Source organism: Heloderma suspectum, chromosome 2, assembly GCF_057233095.1.
Source record: "Heloderma suspectum isolate Gila_16-S chromosome 2, 16-S_ref, whole genome shotgun sequence".
Taxonomy (NCBI): domain Eukaryota; kingdom Metazoa; phylum Chordata; class Lepidosauria; order Squamata; family Helodermatidae; genus Heloderma; species Heloderma suspectum.
Genome location: NC_139459.1, coordinates 268,489,907 through 268,511,573, shown reverse-complemented (window position 1 = coordinate 268,511,573; position 21,667 = coordinate 268,489,907). Strand labels below are relative to the sequence as shown.

Sequence of the window (21,667 nt, the reverse complement as noted above, 5' to 3'; positions counted from 1 at the left end):
ATTTTGAAATTGTGACCTTTTTTGTATCCTGAGAATGCTGAGACCATTAAAACATGCAAGTTATGTAACATTTTATATTACATAATATGAACATGCACTATTGTGCACCCAGAGCTCATCTGGATGTAGCAATGGAAGCCATTTCTGGTGCAGAGGATGAAACAAAGAATACAATCATAGATTAATTCTGAGTGTGTGCAGTGTTCATTTTCCTCACTGTTGAGCAAAGGCAACCAGATCCCTAGTGATCTTGTATTAGGAGTAAAGGCTTTCGGGGCAACATCCAGGCAGGGCTCAGCTCTGCAGCACACATATCATTTGAGGAATTAAAGCTGCAATCCTTACACTTACCTGGGTGTAAGCCGCAATGAACTCAGTGGGGCTTACTTCTGAGGAGGATTGCCATACAAGCACTGCATGAGCCTCATGGTGATTCTGCACACGTGTACACCCTAAGCACGCTTTGAGACAAAACAGCAAAAGCTCCAGTTGTTCCCATAATAGGACAACAGTTGCTGCCTCCTACCTAGTATAGCCAGTTAGATGGACAATGAAGTGCATTTCATCATACTTTTGGGGTACCCAATCTATCTGATAAGGGAAGGACACTCCAGTTATTCATATGAATCCCTCGCTGGGTCTGAGCTGTGCAGAATTTTCCAGTCGACTAGGAGCCAAGATGTTAGCCAAAGAGAGCACTTTGCTTTTGCTGGCAAGGCAGGTCCTCCCAATGGAATGAACGCCAAAGCTTAACTTTGTGCCTAACAAGCAATGTGCAGTGAGAGAGAGAGAGAGAGTGGAGGGGCTGGGGGCTGGACTTTGCTGCTGCACCCTCTATAGAGACAGGGCACTTTCTTTTCTATGCTGGCTAATCGGAATCAGCATAGCATGTGCATGCTGGAACTTGCAAATGATCGAATTTAACTGAGTCTATCTCCCATTTTCTGATGCAATTGCTGAACGCAGCATGTTGCGCTGTTTGCCTTAGTCATGATCTGCGCTGAGCTGCCACGTACGTAAAGAAGTTACAGCTATAATTATCTTGCTGGCTCTGTTATTTGGTGCTCTTTAAGGGAAGGTTTAGAATACGGGAACTGTTAAGCAGCTGCCACGTTGCAAGTATAAAGAGAGGTGGTTCCACTCTTTAAACTTTTCCAGATGTTTTTGTCTTCACAGGACAAGTCCCAGCAGCTGCACCATTTCAATGCCTTAACACAATAAGGCATAACTAATCCACTGCAGAAAACATTCAGCCCTGCTGGGGCAAAGCAACTGACATGTAGGACTGGAATAGTATTATACATTAGGATTGCAACATTATTATTTTTTTACTTGCCCTTCTCCTGTGCCTTTAACAGCTGCCCAATGTGCTGAAATTTAGCAGGTGAAGCTTTAAAAAAACCTCTTATCTCCACACTAGGAAAAGATCAGCTAAATTTCTACCTGTCTATCTGCTGTTAAAAACCACAAAGATGGACAATTTTACAAAAGTCTAGATCTTAATCCATAGGAAACTTCCATTTCATTGGCCCACTTCACAGCAGTTGGGGGCTAGGCAAAGGGAAGGTTTGGCAACTGCCCAAGTTAAAGCCCTCCAACATGGAATACAGTTGTCTAGGCCGGGCCTACACAACTTGTCACCCACCAAACTCAGCATAGCCCACCAGCTATGGATGGTGGCCTACAAAGGGCCTCAATAAACCTCCTGTTTTTGCATCATGCTTGGGATTGCACAAATGAATGGGGCAGGGAGTTCAAGCACCTGGCAGGCCACATTTCATTATGAATGCTTTATGTACGGCTTCATGGGTCACAAATTGTGCAGGCCTGACTTTAGGGCTGGCCCAAGATATTTTGCTGCCTGAGCTGATGAAACCCCCTGCCCTCCTCCCATTCCACATGAAGAAGCCAAGCCGATTGGTAATTGAATCTTGCTTCAACCTGGTGATGGGACAATATTTTCCATCGCACCTCAGGGAGGCTAGGTTAGGGGTTGCTGGGTGGGCAGCCTGGGCTAACACCCACAATTCCGTCCTCCAATAGAGGAGAATGGCTGCCACTGCCCCCAGCACACCTGAGCGTCTGCCGCCTGAGGTGGCCGCTTCACTTTGCCTAATGGTAGGGACAGTCTGCACTGGCCTAGATTATACACAGGCATGATAGTTGCCACCTGGTTGGCTTTTCTACCGGCTGTTTTGTTTACCAGCTGCATTTTTTTTAGGCCCAGACACTCTTTCTTTCAATGGCCTATTTATTAGGACTGTGTTTCTCAAAGTTCAACAAAGTTTTATCCTACATTACTAAAGTTCTGCGGCCTATATTGTGATTGTAATTGTTTCTCTATGAGAACTGCCTTTAGCTTTAACATTTACTTCTCAGAATATTACGGAGGTTTTGCTCTATGAATATAATAGCATTCCTGGTTTATTGTTTTTCTGATATTTTCTGGATGAATAATAAAATAAATAGGAGACAGCAGTTTTCCTACAAAGAGAGAGAGAGAGCGAGAGAGAGAGAGAGAGAGCGCGCACACAGCAACCTAACTTGCAGTTTTGTACGTATCTTGTTTTGTCTAGTACATACCAGAAGTGCTCTGATATACAGGAAATCTTTATAGATGAGTTCTATGCAGCAACCAGAAATGCGGATTTGTTACATTTATATCCCACTCCCCTTCCTCCAAGAAGCTCAAAACAGTATGTGTAGGACTACCCCATTTTATACTTACAATAACTCTGTGAGGTAGGTTAGGCTGAGTGAGAGTGTTTGGCCCCAGGCAGCGGTAGGCAATCTTTTGGGGCCTGTGGGCACACATGGAGCCAAAATTTGAGAAGCTGTCCTAGGCACCGCCACAAAATGACAGCCGTGGAAGGCATGACAAAGCGCAAGCAACCTGCCCAAAAGACTAAGTACAAGGCAGAAGTGGGGTCTGAGCCCCAACACACTAATCAACTCCTTTAAACCCACAATTTTCAGTGCCAACAGAAATCTATTCCACAGAAGGCAAACTCTTTCTCTCCCTCCACCCACCTGCCAGCCAACTCATTCCTCCCATCTCTTTTTCTCTGTCGCTCTGGATCATCACACATCCTCTCTCTCTCTCTCTCTCTCTCTCTCTCTCCTGCCAACCAAACAGACATGACAGGAGTCCTTTTTTCTCCCCACCCTGCTTTTTGGTGGCTGAGCATCCCACAGAGGAAAGCACTGGAAATCCTGCAGCCTCCCACTATCTTCATGAGGCTTTCTACACAAGGCTTTTATTGTGCGCTCGTGATTCCTCACTCACACTAGTTTGCAGCTGCTTTACACAACGTCGTCATCCTCGAGGCCTCTCCTGTTATTTGCAACCATTATCACGTGTGTTTTTTCCTAAAGAGGAAAGTCTGGTATTATTTAGTAATGGCAGAATGAGAGTCACTTGTAATTGTGCAATTTTGCTATACCACAGCGCCATCTAGTAGTTGTATAATGAAACATATAGAAAGGCAGACAAAGAACACCCCCGGAAAAAAGCCTGTGTAGAGGAGCTTAGCTTAATCCCGCAAAGAATTTGGAAGCAGAAGCCTTGGTAAAGGTGTGGGATAAAAGCCTCATATAGAAATGCCCCATGTCCTAAGAATGTCTCTGACCCCCACGTGTGGCCCAGATTTTCAGGATCCCTTTTTTAAGGAGAGATCCTGAAAAAGAGTAAGCGTGGGTTTTCATGTGCTTGCAGGGAAATGAAGATGGCAGCGGCCGGAAGAGGCCCTCCCTTTGCTCTGAGCTGTTAGTGAGAATGGTTATTTTTTTAAGTGGGAGAAGTGTTTACCGGGATGCACAGGTGGCCATAGCCACCACGCTGCCTACCCCTACTAGGGTGTCCTGTTGAAATGACCCCTGTTCTCCCTTCTTTGTTCCTTATCTTTAAAGTCGACTTGGAATGGACAGGTCATTCTAGTGAGCTTCATAGCTGAGCAGAAACTCAAATTCAGCCCACCCCATTCCAAGACCAACACTCTGTGCAAACTCGCTTTCATTTATAACAGCCTTCCCCCACCTGGTGCCCTCCAGATATTTTGGACTGTAACTCCCAGCATCCCTGACCACTGGCCAAGCTGGCTGAAGCTGATGGGAGTTGAAATCCAAAACATTTGGAGGTTATAAGGTTGCCTGCCCCTGGTATAGCATAGGCACAAGTGCTGGGTGGCTTGTGTGTGCTGCTGAGCCCTGAAAAAACCCTCCATGTTGGAGGGCCCTAACTAATAAATCAGGGGACCCTGCACAATACTTTGAGGGGTATATTGAAATGGTCAAGTCATGACAACATTGTAGTAGGTTCTAATATTAAATCATATCTAACCATCCTCTGAATTCCCTTCTTTATTTGAATCCAAAACCACTTGAATATGAGGCCATGACCACCACATGAGCTCTTGGCCTGTCACTACTAATCCACATTTCCAAGATGCATATGGATCTTTAAAAACAAAAAAAGTGTGTGTGTGTGTGTGTGTGAGAGAGAGAGAGAGAGAGAGAGACCAGCAATACACTGATTTGTAAAAAATGTCTTTCAGATTGTCACATATGCTCCTCCGGAAAAAGCTGCTTTTACTCTTTGGTAATTGATGTGCCGATCATTTTCTCTCAACATCCTTTAAAATGGTTCCCATTATTAGCAATGTTCACGTTCTCTCACTGTTTAAAATGATGTCTTTGGAAAACCAGTGGTTGGCAAAACAGAGCCCTAAAAGGGCTTTTTCTCTTAAGGGCCCAATCCTATGCATGTTCAGACAGAAAAAAAATCCTACAATTCCAGGATTCCCCAGCCAGCACAGGAGTTGTGGGACTTTTTTCTGTCTAAACATGCATAGGATTGGGCCTTAAAGGTCTTCTGCTGTGTGAAAGTCTTTGAGGGATGTGACTGGATGTGTTATGAGTGGCTGTTCAAAGCCATTTATGCCCCCTGCTTTATAATTTGTTAAACATCATTAAATATTAAGAGATGGAATGTGCAAGCCACCATTGTTATTATGGTGTAACCGGTCAGAAAAATGGACACTGCAGGAAGAACTTAACTACCCGTCTAGTGAGTCACCAATCCCATCTCCCTTGAATACAATATCATGAGTAGGCTAACTGATACCACATTCCCTAAAATACTACATCCTAGCTACTCTGGCTTAACCTTTTCTTCTCAGTCTCTAAGCATCTCAAAACTACCTATTGGCCAGAGAGGTCAAGCTAAAGCTGGCATCTGGACTAGACATTATGATTCAATCTCATTTAAAAATCCTTTGAGGGGATATTTTCTTCCTACTCAGGTTTTGCCTTTCATCTCCCAAGTAAAGAAGACCCAACTGGAATTGAAACTGGTATTCCAGAGAGGCCAAAAGTTTCCATTTATGGCTATGTATGCTGTAACTACTGCAGTCTGGACTACAGAGCACTGTCAGCTAATCTATAGAGATTTATAATGTTGGAGCAGTTGTTGGGAGTCAGATCAGTTATAGAGCTTTTCTACATTAAGCTGTTAATCAGCTGTGAATCCGCTGTATCTACTTTCAGTTTTGTGGCAGAGTTGAGGTCCAAGGACTACAAGCATTTCCTTTCCTGCATTTCCAGTATATAACCTCTAGGTGGCACTGTGGTATAGCGAAATAGTCCAAATACACAAGAGGAAATCGCGCTTTATTTTGCTTTCACTATTAAATGCCACATTTTCCATGCTCTAACAAAAACTCACCAGAAGTGCTGGTTAGACAAAGAAGCAAAACCGGAGGGTCACAATTATGTCTAAGGAACCCGCAAACAACCGTGAGTAGGGAATGACGAGCACATGATAAATGCCTCATGTAGAAAAGCCATTATTATTATTACTATTATTATTAGCATGATTGCACCATTGATAATAGTGCCTGCGTTAGTGTTCGCCTCCTTAGCTCTTGCCTTGTTCCTGGCAATGTAATATGATAAACACCATTATCTACTTCTTTTTTCCCCACCAATCAAGGAACCTATGTTGTTTGCCCAGGATGGGAGACCGTTCTGAGTAACAGCTGGATTTTATATTTTCAAAAATGGGGGATCAGGCATGGTTTGCTTCTTTCTTGTTTCCAGCAGGTGAAACCTGAAACCATCACATCACCTGGTAAAGCCTAATTTGAAGGTCTGCAAACCCACATCCCCCGTTTCATTTTAAGACTCTGACCATGATGCAGACACCATGACTTCAACAGAAAATCACCCCCCCACACACATACACACACCTGCTTTTTGTAACATCTTGTCTGATGAAGAGATCTGGAGCTCTCAAAAGCTGGCACTTTTTTGTGACCTTTGAGCTAGCCTAATAAAGGTATTACACTAATATGGATTTTCTAAGTTCACAGCTTTGCTTTTTGTGTGAGCTTGGGAAAGGTGAACTCAAACATGCGTGGGAGGGGGAAGCCCCTCTGAAACTTTCTGGCATTGTATCACTTGGCATTTCTGAATCTATCAATGTTCAGAAAGGATGGTTTGTTAACTACTTAAACTCTGCTAACATTCAAACATGAGGAGGGAAGAGAGGAAAGAGAGTAGCTCTGAGTGGTAATTACCACATACTGCTTAGGGAGCTACCAACAATGAATAAGTTTCATTTCACTAATATAATGTATGCACTCTAGAACAGATGTGTAGTCATTCATATTTAGAACAGATATGCAGTCACCCATCACATACTGACCACAATACAACACAGAATTAGTGTGCTTAAGCCCATTGAAATCAATGGGCTTAAGCTACCTTAGATTGTTTCTACGCTCTCTGCAATATGTAAACAAGTACTGAATAGCTTTAGGGTGCAATCCTATGCATATTTAAACAGAAAAAAGTCCTACAACTCCCAGTATTCCCCAGACAGCCTTGCGGTAGAACTTTTTTCACTGTAAACATGCGTAAGACTGCACCTTTGTGGTGTCAGATGGATTTCCCCTCCTCTAACAATGGATATTATGCTTTCCTATACACACGTGAATTCATTTTCTGAGGAACAGTTGACATGTTGCAAAATCCACAGGGCTGCTGCCGAAAATAGCAGCTGTGTGTGTCAAGAGGTTTGTAGGGGGGCTTACCCTGTGTCCTGGTGCCATCACTCTGTGCCATCACAGGCTGCTACTGGGGGGGTGGGGGTGCAGGGGCAGATAGAAAATGTCATTGTAATGTCATCAAGATGCAAAGTAAGTTGAGCTCTGTGTTGCTACATGTTTTGGAGAGGGAGAAGGAAACTTGATTCCAGGCTACCATTTTCAGAAGCAGCCTTCTGTGTTTTTACATGTTTGTTCTTTGTAATGTGTAGTTTCACCCTGAAAAAAAGACTTGGGGAGGGTAATCATGCGTGTTAATTTTGTCCACACCCATTAGGAAGTCTAATTTGGCTTTCTGACAGAAATGTTTATTTGTGGCAGAATAAACCACGTGGGGATACACCTTTTTTATGCAGAGACACTATCGCTATAGAAAAATATAACTATAGAAAAATATGTGTAAAACAAACAAAAGATGCAACACATTTTTTGTTTGTTTGCATCCTTGTCTGGTCAAACTGCTTGCCTTCTGAGCTGGTACTGTTAAGGCCACAATTGCAGCCATTTTCTTAGAGGAGTTATATCTGGATCCTCCAGCTCAGTTGTGCATCAGTATGTACAACTATCTCTACTGGATTGCACACTAATTATTTGCATGAACAGGAGCAACTGTACAACCATCTCCCAAACCTGGAAATGTTTTTGAAAAACCCAGGAGAACAAGGTAGTCTCCCTGGAATCCTGAAACTGACAGTATCTGCCACAAATGCTGCAATCAACTCTTAAACTCCATTTATTCCACTTTAGAGACTTCTCTAAAAAAGCAGTATTTTTTCCCCTCTGATGCTACTTGATTGCTCTGGTCTATCATTTAGCTTTTGGCTGCAGCCTCAGAATATATTTTGAGAGAAGGGAATTGGGGGGGTGGGGATGGAGAGGGAGAAGGTGAAAGCCAGCCCACTTGTAGTCAGAGAGAAAGAAACAGATTTGGAAAATAGAGGAGGGGAAAGAAAGACAGCCCAAGAAAAAACCCAGCCCACTAACCCTCTGAACGGTTTCCTGTTGCCACCTTCTAAGACATTTAGATTCCTTCAGACCCTTGAGAGAGCCTGAAGTTTTCTCAGCTCTACCGCCTTGTCCTTGAGGTATGGCATTAAATCCATTCTTCTCCATTCTCTTCTTTCAGTTATTTCTCATTCCTCAGATTCCTCTCTTTATTGCTAAGCAGACCAGTCATAATTTGCAAAACATCCTAACTTCAACATCTGAATTATATCAACTAACAGGAGGAAACAGGCAGTATTACTGATGTGTGGGAATAGCCTGCGTCTTACTGACTTTCCATTGCTGAGTATTCTTGAGAAGGGTGCTTGTTTGGCTTTACTTCTGTTATGCAGCTCAAAAGCATTTTTTCCTTATAACCTTATTATCAGCACGTTAATAGTCTTAGTTTGACAACATTCAGAAAAACAGGATTTTGTTGTGTATTTTAGTATTTTTCTCTGCTCCCTCACTCTCTCTCTCTCTCTCTCTGTATGTATGTATTTGGGGGAGTATTTATTTATTTGGAGGAGACTACGGTAATTTTCAAGCAAGTAGTCACTCTGTCTCTAGCATTTCACAATTAATCCCCCCTAATTAATTAGATTTGGCACATGGAATGCATCCTGTCATTGGACACTTCAGGTTATAGAGCTTCTGAGGAACTGCGCTTGTCAAGTGAACCTTATCTTAGCAAATGTAGCCCAATCAAAAGTCCATTACAAGAAGGAAGAAAAACAAAATACGCTTCCACTGCCGTCTCCATCCTTATTTCTCTCACTATTTTCTTTAAGACAGAATTTGGATGACTGGCAACTTAGCAGAAGGAGAATTAATTTCAAGCCAGGATACTGCGAGCCTATTAAAAAGGAAGAGTGGATGTTCAAGAGAACTCTGCTGCCTTCCCATTCCTACCATGGAGGAATAGTTCAATTGCTTCCCTTCGCAGAGCAGTATTTTATTCCAAAAAAACTTGCTAAGACAGTTAACGTCAAAATTTATGTTGAAATTTAAGAGCCAGGAGAATTCCTATCTGGGGCAAAGAGAAAGGGCTCCATCTCTCTTGAGCACTTTCTCCTCCTCTAGTGACAAAATATAAAAAGCAAAAACATGCAACAGATTTTTAGCTGGGAATTTTTGGTACAGTTGAAGAGGAGAGATGTGTGTGTGTGTGTTGGGATTAAAGGAAATGCATGCACAGTTCCATGAACTGGTTCAAACAAAGCCATTGTCTGCCACATAGGCAGAAGCAGGGGATGGCGGGGGAAGGGGGAGAGGAGAGATATCAACTTTTCAAACTTTTGCCAAGCCCCGCCTGCTGGGGGAAAAAAATCCTCTTCTCTTGTATGACTCTCCTACAATGGAATGTCGGCTCCCATGGAAACTGTTTCAGGGTCTTTTGGTTCAAGAGATGAAGGGCCTTTATGGCCTAAGACGTGGAAAGGAAAGGATGTGTTCAGCTGGAGCTTTCTTTCTTTCCTTTTTGCAGCATTTAGATGTTGGAAAGTTCAAAGGTTGATATTGAAAGACTGCGTGCTTGGCTCTGAATTGCCCTACTACGCAGCATCCAAAAGGATGTAAAAGGCCATAACAGAGACTCAGACTCTTGACTTTTCCCCATATGTTCTCCAGAGAGGTTTCTGCCTATTATTCCTGTTTACATGCTGTCCATCTGGACAGCAAAGATAGCCTTACAAAACATACACAGCATTTCATCTTCAAGTCAGTAAGAGACTTCGTTTTACTCAGTATCATTACACCCCAGAGCTTAGCTAGATCACCAAGGCTCACACACACACACACACACACACACACACACACGTTTAACATCTCTGTTCAACACTTGAGCTAAATCCTGGAATATGTGAAGTAAAAATAAAGAAAGCACAAAGTACCTTTGGTACTAGCTATAGTTCAGCCTTCCCCAACCTGGTGCCCTCTAGATGTGTTAGACTGCAATTCCAGCATCCCCAACACATCTGGAGGGCACCAACTTGAGCAAATGCTGAACTATAGCTTGCTTCCCTTCTGCTCAGGATTATAAATTTACATCTTCCTGGCTTCCTTCAGCCACAACTCAAGAACTTCAGATTAGATTCTTCCAAGCAGCCACTGTTTTTAAAGCTGCATATCCAAAGAACAGCAGTTAAGTATACACATACACACAGACACATGGCATTATTTATGCCAGATGTTATACTCAATCTGTTTATGTCTTAAAACAAAGGACTATCATTAAGCTAAGAAGCCTTTAATTGACTGTGTAACTGGTAGCTTTGTCATTCTGCATAATGAAGAAGGTTGTTGGCATCTTTTTGCATGGTGTGTGTGTGAGAGAGAGGGGTGGGGGGGTGGAGAACTGAAGTAGTTTCACAGGTGATGACCCTCTGGGCTTCCATCCAATCCAAATTTCCAGCCACTTTCCTTTTGGGACACAGCGCTGGGAGTTGACAACATGGCTGTTGAATAGCTGGACTCGCTTTCATGGTGCCACTGAATCCATAAAATAACCTGACCAAATTTAGCTGGAAAATTACAGTCAAAGCAAGCCTAACTTTCCAGTGCTGGATGTCTTTGGCCTAAATTCTCACACTCTGGTGGTAAATCTGTGTCTAGCCTGTACCACTTCAGTGTACAGGAGGGGCACTTGTGTAAATGAATGCTTGCTCCCCATTACAAAACATGTCCCGTGCATAAAAGACTAAGCATATCTGAGTCAGGAATTCTGGCTTAGCCTTCTCCCTGACGTGCTGGTTTTCTATGTATGGGGAATTGCTTTTGTATTCAGTCTTGTGAGCCACCACCCCCACAACTCAGGCCCAGCATCAGCAGTCAGGATGGTTTGGCACACGCCAAGGCCCACGAACCAGCTCTTGGGGGAGGAGGGACACACCACTGACTGGGGACATGGAGGGAAGAGTGCTGCTTCTCCTCCTAGAAACCTGGCTCAACTCTCACAGCCCACCAGTCCTAAGCAGGCCAAGGTACCCCTCCCAACGGGATATAGACATCTCCCCAGAGGCCCCTGTGATGATGAGGGAGGAAGGCTGGAGCAATAAATGATGAGGGAGGAAAGCTGGAGCAATCTCTTATTACGGACTTCTCCCCAGAGGCCCCTGTGATGATGAGGGAGGAAGGCTGGAGCAATCGATGATGAGGGAGGTAGGCTGGAGCAATCTCTTATTACGGACATCTCCCCAGAGGCCCCTGTGATGATGAGAGAGGAAGGCTGGAGCAATATCTTATTTGCTGGTGGGAGGAGTACCTGTATGGAGCAGAACATGACTCCCTTTTGTTCCTTTTTGGCCCATGGGCAAAGGTAAGAAGGATGGTGTTGTCTGGGCCAAAAGGAACACAAGAGAGCTGTCTTGTGGCCGCTCCCCTGCTGCCAGATATTGCTTTCCTCAGGAAAAGGGAGATCATCCTAGCAAGCCCATGGCCAAATTTGGATGATCACCGGGGGAAAAAGAAGCCACCATGGCTTCTTTTCCCCGACCTGCATGTGCCACTTGCACAAGCACCATTTCCCTAATTTCCCAAGACGTGGCACAGGTTATCATGTCATCCAAACCTAGCGAGGTGCACGGCGGGGGTGGCTTCCAAACTATCCCACAAACCCTACAACAAACCATGGGTTCTGGGGTGGTTTAGAAGCCACCCCCACCGTGCACCTTGCTGGGTTCGGACGATACGAGAACCAATGCCACGTCACAAATAATTAGGGAAATGGCGGTCACATGATTGGCATGTGCGGTGCAGGGAAAAGAAGCCACGGTGCCCCTTCCCCCAGTGATCATCCAAACCTGGACTATGGGATGGTCCATCGAGCAGAGAAGCGAACCTGTTACTGGTCCACACAGGAACCCAGCTCGCCCCTTACAGCTCACACATTTTAAGAGCAACTTGCCTCAGGGACCTGGAAAATACCGAGCTTAGCACGTCTGCCTTTGCAGTCTGAGGGCCAAAACACATTACTTTAAAGCTGTATCTAGCAGATATGTCTCCCTACATCCCCCGGCCCTTTTTTACTCTGGAGTAAGCACAGGGGGCCTGATCTGGTTCTGGACTGTAGTGTGGGGGTAGGGGTGCTTTTAAGATATGGATTGGGGCCCCTGTACCTACTCTACAGTAAAAATGGGGGTGAAGAGTCATAGCTGCTAGATACAGATTTAAAGGAATGTCTGTTTTGGCCCTGAGGTGGTATTACCACCTCAATGAGAGTTATGCCCCAGTTCATTAAATAACATAGCGGTGCCTGCAATCTGATTTTATTTCAGAAACCATTTGGAAACAGTTTGGCTTATGCAGCCAAGGACTAGCAACGAACAGCTCTGCTAGATCCCGATGTTATGATTGCATAATACTTTTTCTTATCTGTACCTTGAAAATTGCTTGCTGCCTTCCTCTGCCCTTAAGCAATGGATATTTTGACAGGCCAATACCTGTATCATATTTTCTCCTGATAAAGCCCCACATTTGATGTTGAAGAGTGGATTCAGAACAAACTCTTCTTAAAAAAGAAAAGGAAAGGAAAACACCCAGCAATAAAATAATAATACATCTACAAAGCACTTCACACAGAACAGCCCGTTTCACAGAAGGGAAATGGAAATCTATTCCCATTTTACAGAGGGGAAGGTAAGAACTTAATGTCAGAAATCAAATTCCAATCACGGCATTTGCCAAGCTCCTCTTTGCCCATACTGTCACACCATTTAGCCAGTGTGGCCATTGAATTATGAAAGCACTGAACAGCCTTTACTTTTGGACAAGTCATTTCTTCTTTTTTACGGTAATGGTTTACCACAATTGCATCAACAGGCAACTGCCAGTCTTTTCAGAGTTCTCATGGCTGCCTCTGAAAATCCTAGTGTTTTAATCCATAGGGAAAAGTTGCTTTAGCTGAAGTCTTGTCCATCACTTCTGTTACGTAATTACTTAATAAATAATTCTATTGATGATTTAGTAAGTCTTGTCCATCACTTCTGTTGCTTAATTACTTGAACATAAGAAGAGCCATGCTGGATCAAGGCCTATCTAGTCCAGCATTCTGTTTTCACAGTGGCCAATGTATGGGAAGTCCACAAACAGGACATGAGTGCAATAGTACCCTCCTGCTTATGTTCCCCAGCAACTGGCATTCGGAGGCACACAGCATGGTTACTAGCCGTGATGGCTATATATTGCCTCCAGTATCAGAGGCAGTATGCCAGGGATGGCCAATTTGTGTCCTTCCACATGTTTTGGCCTACAATTTCCATCTCATCCTGCATCATTGGCTATGCTGGCTAGGGCTGATGGAAGGTAAGCCTAAACATCTGGAGGGCCATAAGTTGCCCATCCCTGGCATACTGCCTCTGATACTGGAGGTAATATATAGCCATCATGGCTAGTAACCATTGTTAGCACTAGATCTGCAAATGCCTCACATACATGTTTCAAATCAGAACGGAAGAGAGAAAGAGACATAGTGGGTGATCTCTTAAGGGAGCCGTTCTGGTTAGTATGATTTTGCAATCAACTGAAATTATTTTTATCTCTTTTAAAGCATCGGGAGGGGCGGGATCTAGTCAGCACATCCCTAGTTGGCACATTGGACTGGTTCTCATGACATGGCTGGGTCATCATGGGTTATTTAACCCATGATGACCCATGGGTTATTTAATCCATGATGAGCCGCAGCGCATGCTGGGTGCATGCATCCACCATTTTGAATATGCAACTCCCAGTTGGGGCAATTGGGGGTTGCAGTGTATTATGTGAAACTGGCTGGCATGGGTTAGTCAAGGATTAACAACCCTCGTGTAATGCTACTACTAGCTGAGGGTTATTCAAGGGTTGTTTAACCCTCGAATAACCCATGCTGACTAGGTTCATACAACTCACCCTGTCCCCTGTCCCCTGCCCCCGCCCTGATCAGGGGTTTCATATTCAAATCAGCACCACAGTTCATCGTGGGTTATTTAACCCACAGTTTTGTGTGAACTGGGCGGGGGGGGGGGGATAATAAGTTTAGGAAAAGAGATGGAGCACGAACAAAAAGGGATGGCAGAGAAAATGGAGCTTACATTTAAAGGCCAGGAAATGAAAATTCGTCTTCCCTGGGGAAAGGGAGAGAAAGTGGGTCATGCAGTACAGAGAAAGCAAACAATGCTAATCTTAGTGAGAAGAGAGAAGAGAGCCTCTGTTACAGAAGAAGTGCATGAGATATGCAGCTGATAAAAGTCATCTATTCCCAACACCTGCACCAAATCCACTTATATGGCCCATTGAAGACACCAAGAGAGGAGAACATCCTTTTAAGGTCATCAGTAACTCAGGTCATATTACCATCATCATCATCATCATCATCACTGTTCTCCTCCTCCTCTGCTGCTTGACAGTGTCACATATGTTTGTTTTTTTTAAAGTTTGGCAGGTGTATCGGTTCTAGAATGGAGTTCCAGGCGTTAAAGGTAGCCAAGAAAAGTGTATGGAATCCGCCAAGAGAGTGGAAAACCTTAGGGCCACTGAGGCGGTAGACGTGCAGGAAAAAAAAATTGTGGGTGGGGATATGGGGAAAATAAGGACAAAGATCAGGTGAGTCAAGGTCATTGAGAACTTTAAAGATAAAGACAAGGAGATTTGCCTTCAGAGCCAGTGTGGTGTAGTGGCTGGGGTGTTGGACTCGGAGCCGGGAGATCCAGGTTCTAGTCCCCACTCAGGCATGGAAGCTCACTGGGTGACTTTGGGCCAGTCACTGACTCTCAGCCCAACCCACCTCACAGGGTTGTTGTTGTGAGGCTAAAATGGAGAGGAGGAGGATTAAGTATGCCGCCTTGGGTTCCTTAAGGAGGAAAAAGGGTGGGATGTAAATGCAATAAAGGAAACGAAGGAAGGAAGGAAGGAAGGAAGGAAGGAAGGAAAAAGAGAGAGAGAGAGAGAGAAAGGAAAGAAAGAAAGAACGAAAGAAAGAAAGAAAGAAGAGGGGGCACTGCAGAGCTCGCCTTGTAGCCTAACAGAAGAAATGTCTGCTAAAACAGCCTCACAAATAATCAGGGGTGTTTGAGCCTTCCTTAGTGCTTGAGCCTTCCTTAGCTTTATAGTCGCTGGCAATATCAGACCCATGGAGATTAAATTTGATTTAGAGTGCGGACAAGATGTTATGCTGTTCCTTGCAGCCTATAGACCAACGGTGTTGAACCTCTTTCAGCCCGAGGGCTGAATGCAGTTTTGGAGAAGCGGCGGCGGGGGGGGGGGGGTGTCATTCTAGAACCGATGGGAAAAGGGGCAGGGCCGAAATACAAAAAAAACAGCAGCATCTTTTAGCTTAAAGTTCTTACTGCTGGCAACTAAGGGGATTTCTACACCAGCCTAAAATCCTGCATTTAAAATGGGGCTTTCTGCTTCCGTTTTAAATGCAGGATCACCACTGATTCCCTTTACATGCGGTTCCTTCTCTGTAGATGGCCATTCCCATAGTGTTATGTTTCTCTGAAGAGGCGTTACACACGCTCCAGGTTCAGTGATACTTGCTCCTGGGTTCCTGCCCCTTTCCCTCCCCTTGCACATTACTGGTGGATGGGGACTGACATGCGGACAGCCCCCCCACCGATCTCCCCGGGCCCCGCCTCCCTCTTCCGTGCTTTTGGCCAGTCCCTGCTGCTCAGCCCCTGCTGCTCCGCTCTGCCACCCCCCCCCCCACGCTCTGCCGCTCTGTTTTGAACAGGCAGACTGAAAATGGTGAGGAGCCAAAATGGCTCAGGCACGGGAAGGCTGAGCGCCCATCAGACCTTCATCACCACCTTCAACATCATGACCACACCCCCAACAACCACATTCAGCACTTCATTCACGCTAAATACACGGGGAGGACACCGTGCAGATAAATGGCGCTCCATTTGCAAATATCTGGAAAAATACCCCATTTTTTCCGTTTGAGGAAAACACGGGATAGATGGGAGGAAATAGTGGAATAATGACTGGACAGCGACGACATCATATAATGGACCTGCACAATTCAGTGAGTGAGCAACCATGAACGCACAATAAACTTGAGGAGTAGAGATCCCCTAAGCCCCAGGAGAGGCATCTCAACCTTGTAGAATGGGGTGGGGGTGGGAACAGTGCAAAAGCTGTGAATCTACCAAGATCAGCATGCGGGTGGCTTTTTCATCCATAAAGCCAGACCACTGGTGGAGGGGTGAGTGAAGGCGACACCAGGGGTGACATCAGGGGCCAATGTGAAACAGGAAAAGCCTAACTATATATGTATATATCAGTATAAATAGAATAAAATCATGTGTGTAAGGGCCCACCAATTTGGAGCAGTATACTTTGTCCTGAGCCCATGGGTATCATACTGCCTGCATGTTTGTCCTTTTTTCTTTACAAGTAAAGGCAGAGGTTGATATAAAGCTTGTACAATGCAAATTTTGAAATAATACCTTTAAGTAGAAATACAGACCATCCACCATAGTGGGGAAGACGGTGACCACATGGGCCGCTGTGCCTGCCTGCTCAATCTGTCTGTTAGCCAGGCGCTAACTGTAGATGGGTGACTTCAAGGCCCCTGCTGCTCTCCCTCCCTTCTTCTCGTTCTGTATCTTTAAACCAGACGTGGCCTGGACAGCCCTTCAAATAGAGGACATTTTCAAATAGAGGACTGTCTTCCGGCAGACAATCAAATACAGGACTGTCCCCTGTAAAAGAGGACATATGGCCTACCAGGAGTTTTATTTTAAAAGTATCTCCATGCTGTAATGCTCATGGCTGTAGAGAGACATTTTATAACCTGAGAGCAGAGCGTTTGAAAGGTGTGTAATTAATAATCCCGGAAAAGAATGATAGAAACTGGCAGTGGATTTGAAGAGTAAAGCCCTGACTTTGAACACCAATGGTCTTTATGACACCTCCTTGTCCCTCCCTGGACTTGGAAGCGTAAGTGATTGAGAGGGAACCTATAGTCACTGCAAATGGAGGACTGGTGTCTGGAAGGGGTGGGGGGGAAAGAGAGAGAGAGGTGTCACATGAATGCCTAAGCAAAGTTCCCTCTTCACAGCTGAGCTACAACATGGTTTTGCATCCACCATAGACAGGCCATGTGTTCTCTTCACTTAAAATTACAAAGCATCACCAAAATTATCCAGATTCTGCATCAAGAAAAGCAGGTGCATGCAGCCAATGTAAATCATACAAATTAAGCATGTACAGGTTCTGCCCTTAAAGCAAGCCTAGAAATGATGCTAGACAGATATTTGCATATTCCACATAATTTTCTTCAGCTTCCCCTAATTATGGGAATGCCCAGTGGAGGCTGGTGGCTCCAATGTCTGTGGGGCTGTGTATCCGCTCTGGGTTTCAGTCAGAATGGCAAAGGAGCTATCCAAGGTGCTGAACCTATTTGGGGGTTGGGTTCAATGCCTTGGATAGCTCCTTTGGAGTTCTGACTGGTTCTGACTGAAACCCAGAGCAGATACACAGCCCACTGACATCGGAACCACCAGCGTCCACTGGGAATGACAAAGCTTCAGTAGCTCAATTCCCTTTTGAAATCCTGTCCAGTCTCCACTGCTCCTTCTGAGATTTCCCTAGGCAGGCAGTGTTTATATCTTTCGAATCCTATCATCACCATCATAAGGACTAGAAATCCTTTCATTTTAAAAAAAGAAAGCAAGCTAAGATTCTTGGGAAACCAAAATCATTGTCTCTACTCACAGCCCTGACTAAAGTGATGCAAGTGGTCTTAACAATATGCAAACAAAATATGCAGATTAATAATGGTCCTTTCAACTCCTGTCCTGATACATCCACAGCTTTGTCATTAACACCCTGGGTGCTGCCAGTAGCACAGGAAAAGCTGCACTGCAAACACCAACACATCATTTGTAAAAAAAAATGTTTTTTAAAAAAATGGTAGGATCTAATCAGCCTTCCCCAACCTGACACTGTCCAGATGTACTCCCATAATTTGAGATGGCTAGGGGCTGGGGTTGGGGAAGGCTAGTCTAACCATTCCCTGGGAATTCGGTGTCAGAAGACAGAGCTTCCCAGGGGAGGGGGGAGCTGTGATTTATTCTTGAGAAAAAGAGATTCTGTACATGCTTAGAAACAGTCTTTTCCTCCCACGAGAAGCAGAGAAAAATCATCCCAGCCAAAGCAAAGTATGGGATCCTTATCAGATGCCAACATCATCTCCTGAACCTGATCCCCTGCCCTATATTTATGGCAAACCCTGGTTGGAGCTAAGCTCTGGATCTGGTTCTTCTGTAGTTCAGATAGGGATAGTGATCTTACCACTTAACTGTGAGTGGAAGTTATGTTTGCCTGGGCGATTAACCTTTACAGAAGTAGAGTTTATTCTATGTTCCAGTCTATCCCTGTGGAACAAGACAGTGCCTGGAGAAGGGGAATTCTGTTACAAACAGGGCTGGCACCTGCAAGGGCCCTAGTGTCTGGCAGGACCCACAGGTAACACCTGCCCTGGGGCCCACCTTTAATTCTTTGTCCTTGGCCCTGTGCTCTGAACAGCCTCAGGCAGCTCAGTCTGGCAGCCATTTCAATTTCCCGATGTAGCATTGCTCTGAGGAATGGTGTGGATTTAAAATGGTAGCCCTCAGCCACCTGACTCCACTCCGAGCACTGCTGTTGGCCACCACCATGCCACCTCCCACCAATAAAGTCAGCTGAGCACTGACTTTGTTGACTTTATTTGGTCCCCTCAAACCGGGAGCCAGCCCTGTCTGCCAAGATACCCATACAAACGCCTCGATCCACTTTGCAGAGTCCAGGTCTGAGCCTCGGCACTGAAAGACATGTGCCGGGGCTGAGTCCATGCCAGCCCTGCCCCTGGCTTGAATGAAGCTCCAGACAGCATGGCTTGGTTTCTACACACACACACACACACACACACACAGCTGTGTGATGGCTGTGAAGCAAGTCCTGAGTACAAGAGAATCACACTATGTATTCAACAACTTGATTGCCAAGCATCAAGGGAAGGGAGGCTGGAAGCTTCCACACGAGTCCTCTTGAAAATAAGTCGGCTAATGATGCTTTTCTTTACATTTTGTTTTTAAAATAAATTTGTTTCCTGTCTCCGGCAACAGACATTTATGTGTAAGGCTTGTTTGCTCAGAGGGTTTAGCCGTGTCCCTTCTACCTCCAAGCACAACAGTGGCAGTGCGGAGTGTTCGCTGGCTTGCTGTCAGGTGGACTCAACAACCCACAGCGCAACCCCAAAGGTTGATCTTCTCTGGCCCAGGGGAGGCTTCCGAGATCTTAGTCCAATATTGACAAAGGTGATTCGAAAGGGTATCATTTTCCAAAGGTGCTTCTCCGCCCCCTTTGACGCCCCCCAGTCAGAGCTGCCAGGCTTCGATGGCGTTACCATATCTTGGTCAGAAATGGATCTAGGAAGCAAGGCAAAGAAGGAGCCCTGCTAGGAAAAGCACACAAGAAAAGCCCTTATAAATCAGGGATGAGGGGAACAGCCAGATTCAGCTGTACTTTTCCACCCCAAAAATGCCCTTTGAAAGGGGAAGATCCATTGACCTCAGCTTCAGGTCTTGGCAGTGAGGGAGGATGCTTTCAGCGGCCTCCAGAACAAATAAAGAAGAGAGAGGAAGGGACTCGGTGTACTGAACAGGAGGAGGAGAAGTGGGGGTAGGGAAAAGGGCTGTATGTGTTAGGCTCTGGCCAAGTCAAAGGGAAATGATCCCCTACACTTGATCTACCCACCACTTCTCACCAGAAACTGTCTGCAACGACGAAATGTCAGCCAGGTCTATAAACTGATGGAAAACGGTGCTGCATGGTTTCCATTCAGACCCTGTTCATATCCATATGGGTGGTTACATTTCACTTACCATGCTTTAACACAGCCTTCCCCCAACCTGTCCCCCTCCAAGTGTGTTGCACTACAACTCCCATCACCCCAACTAGCACAGCTATTTGGATGATGGGAGCTGTAGTCCAACACATTTAGAGGGCCTCAGGTTGGGGGAAGGTCGCTGTAACTGGATGTGCAAAAGTGTACCATGCAAAAGAAATCAAAACTGAGACAATTCAACATCAAGGCTGTGGCAAGGCCATATTTAGAAAGCTTGGGTGTAAATATTAGTGAAAGGCTGCTACATTTAGCATAAACAAAGGCTGAGCTGGACATTTTGGAGACACCTCCCATTTACGTGGTTCACAGACAATTTCTGATGGTGATTCCACATTTCAGTTACAAATAGAGTTGAAATAAATCATACTGCAGTTTGTCTTAGAAATGCCAGGAGATACATTTATATTAGACATGTAATAAATTGTGGGATGGAAAAAATTTACTCATATTTGTTTTCGGTTTCATGTGGACATGAAACATACATGTAGGTAACTACATTTCAAAGTTCAAATTTTGAAAGTCCTAAGCTGGAGTTCAAATTTGGCATTAGGTTAACTGGTGACTTTTCTGGCTTGGGGAAAGATGTCAGCTTTAGATGAATGAGGCTTTAACCCTGTGCATGCTTACTTGTGGCAACCTCCAGTGAACTCAGTAGGACTTCTTTTCAAATAAATGTGCATAGGATTGCACTGGGAGTATATCAAAACTCAATTCCCTCTGCCCCGCCCCCTGCAAGATGAATTGATCTTCAACATTAAAATGTAGCATTTGAAATTCAAATCTTTTACTTTTTTCTTAAATATCAGTTATTCTAAGAGAAATCCATCTTTGTAATATTTTGAGTACTTGTTCCTAAAGGAAATAGAGACATGTTTGTTATTTATTGTGTGATTTGTTCAGTACTCCAGCAATTCAGCCTGGCCTTAGAGCTCACATTTTAAGAAGGAAATATCCATTCAGATAGATTATAAATCAGTGAGGATTTTTCTCTTTCTCTGACCATAAGTTGCTCATCCATCTTCTGTGGATTGTGGAACTTCCTAGATAGTTGTACAGCAGCCTTTCCAAACCTGGTGTCCTCTAGATGTTTTGGACTTCAACTCCCATCAGCCCCAGACAGCATGGCAAATGGTCAGGCATGCTGGAAGTTGTAGCACCAAGTTGGGGAAGCCTGCTTTAGACACCCAAATACCTCATCCTAATTTACAATTTGCAAGAGGCTGAAAACAAACATAGCATTTGAGAGCAATGGGGTAATTGTATGAGCATCTCATTGTATTCTAAGATGGATCTTTTTGCTCCAGGGTCATGATCTGAAAGTTTGCAGTGTGATCTTCGTGCCCATGTTATCACCCCAAACCATTACCAGAGCAGCTCTACCGTTTAAATAAACCATTCCCTTTTGTAAAATTCACAAGGTGAGGAATGTACAGCTAAGACATCCATCAGATGCTTTTGCAAATAAAATGTGGAGAGCCCAGCCGAAGCATCAGAAAGACAAGACTGACAGCTGAGCCAGTATTTGATTCACTCATGTGCTGGTCTGACATTTCAGTTGAGGAGCCAGGGGAAAGCTGGGTTTATTTACTTCATTACTTTGTATTATTATTTATTTCATTATTTTTAAGCCATCTTTAAAAGTGGAACCCTCTCAAGGTGGCGTACAAGATGTTTTTAAAATGCAATAACAATTCAATAAATACGTATTAATAAA

At 44.5% G+C, this 21,667-nt stretch overlaps 1 protein-coding gene across 1 annotated transcript in view; it reads left to right on the top strand.

Annotated features, from left to right (window-relative positions):
• The first annotated feature begins 8,012 nt into the window (after positions 1-8,012).
• Positions 8,013-21,667, top strand: part of SPARC (secreted protein acidic and cysteine rich) — a 35,647-nt gene continuing 21,992 nt past the window's right edge. The window contains exon 1 of the mRNA XM_084839196.1: positions 8,013-8,188. The gene's annotated coding sequence lies outside the window, so the exon portion shown is untranslated. The remainder of the gene's footprint in view (positions 8,189-21,667) is intronic.